At 42.8% G+C, this 1,922-nt stretch overlaps 1 non-coding gene across 1 annotated transcript; it reads right to left on the minus strand.

The window, feature by feature from the left end:
* Positions 1 to 851: 851 nt before the first annotated feature.
* Positions 852 to 957, minus strand: LOC120105423 (small nucleolar RNA R71). Its single transcript, XR_005507815.1, has one exon. It is a non-coding gene; the product is annotated as a small nucleolar RNA R71 (small nucleolar RNA).
* Positions 958 to 1,922: the final 965 nt, after the last annotated feature.

Below are 1,922 nucleotides of genomic sequence, written 5' to 3' on the forward strand. Positions count from 1 at the left end.
TTAAAATCAATTAGACGTTGGCTCCTAGGGACATTCGAGCTCAATAGGACGAAGATCACCGAAAGTTGCACCAATTTCGCTCTGTGGCTTAGTTGATGTGTAGGCAAGCTTTGTCCCTATAAGGGAGACAGTTCATCTGTTCGAGGCAAGTGGGTTTTAAGTGGGACCTTTGCGAACGCATCGTGACCCCTCCACTTACCTGGGAGCTTACCTGGTCAACTCGGTTCATTAGACCGGATTGGAGGCTTAGGTGCCCTCTTCAAACCAGTTAGGAGCTGTCTAGTGATTTTAGGACAAATACCAGGATTTATGTATTTTTTTTCTTTTATTGCATGGTTGATTGATCAAGTACTAGTGTATGCAAGGGAGTCGTTCTAGAGTACGCGACCTATTACCTTTTGACCCTGAAATAGAACGGACCCTTAGAAATATTCGAGCTGAAATCAAAACCTTAGAATCATTCCCACCTCCTGAGATGGCTGAAGAACAACTCAAACTCCTGAGGGAGTACTTTACTCCCACCATTTACACTTCCCTATCTTGCATTCGATTACCTGAAGTAGCAGCCGTACAATATGAAATAAAATCTAGTGTGATCCAAATGCTCCCATCTTTTTATGGGCTCACCAATGAAGACCCATATAAACACCTAGATGAATTCCTTGAGATTTGCACCACTGTCAAGATTCAGAACTTTACTGATGATGCTCTAAAACTTAGATTATTTCCCTTCTCCCTTAAAGATAGAGCCAAACAATGGCTGAATTCTTTAGAAGCCAACTCGATTCGTTCTTGGGATCAAATGCAACAAGAATTCCTAAAAAAATACTTTCCCATAGGAAGAACGAACCAGTTTAGACATGCCATTACAAGCTTCTCCCAAACTGAGGGAGAAGAATTTCATGAAACTTGGGAGAGATTTCGGGACCTAATCCGTAAATGCCCTCATCATCAAATACCTAAGTGGCAGCTAGTGCAATGTTTCTATGACGGATTGACTGAACGAAACCGTCAGATGATCGATGCTGCATGCGGGGGGACATTCATGCTTCAAAATGAGCATGAAACATGGCAATTATTTGAAAATCTAAATGAAAACTCCCTCCACCATGCTTCCTGTTCTCGTCAAGCACCCCTGAGTTCTCAAAGAAAAGGGACCATTTGTGAAATAAGTCATTCTATGGACCTGTCTAGCAAGGTAGATGCATTGTCCCATAAGATTGACCAACTAATGATAGGTGGGCATTACATGAACTCTTCCCAAGCACAAGTGTGTACTATCTGTTCTAGCCCATCCCACCCTATTCATGAGTGCCCCTCAGCCCCCAATTCCCCGAACTCGTGCAAGAACACATCAATGCTGCTCAAACACAGCCCAGACCGGGTAATGACCCATTATCCAATACATATAACCCGGGATGGCGAAACATCCAAACTTTTCTTGGAAGCAGCAAGCTTCGAACACAGCCCAACCCTATTCCCAAAATTTTCAAAATCCTCAGAATTTTCAAACCCAACAAAATATTCATCCCTACCGTCCCTCGACTCAATTTCAACACATTTCTCCTCCACCCCAAAGAAACACAGCCTTTGAGGAGAAAGTGTTGAACGCCCTTCAAGGTTTGGAAACCATTACACAATTGGTGCACTCTCACACGCATTCAATCGCCAAGCTAGAATCCCAGATGGGGCAACTAGCTAATGCATTGAACAAGCGAGAGGAAGGAAAGCTTCCAAGCCAACCACTAAGTAATCCTAGGGGACAATACATGGCTCAAGAAAATCAATTAAATGCAATTCATCATGAACAAGCCAATGCTTTGACTACCCTAAGGAGTGGACGTATAATAGACAATAAGATTGGGGAGGACAACAATAAGGAAGGTGAAGAAGAGGATAGAAATGTGTCAAATGAAAATCTA

Source organism: Phoenix dactylifera, chromosome 5 (genome assembly GCF_051530095.1).
Source record: "Phoenix dactylifera cultivar Ajwa chromosome 5, Ajwa_hap1_PhDact_Kaust_v1.1, whole genome shotgun sequence".
Taxonomy (NCBI): domain Eukaryota; kingdom Viridiplantae; phylum Streptophyta; class Magnoliopsida; order Arecales; family Arecaceae; genus Phoenix; species Phoenix dactylifera.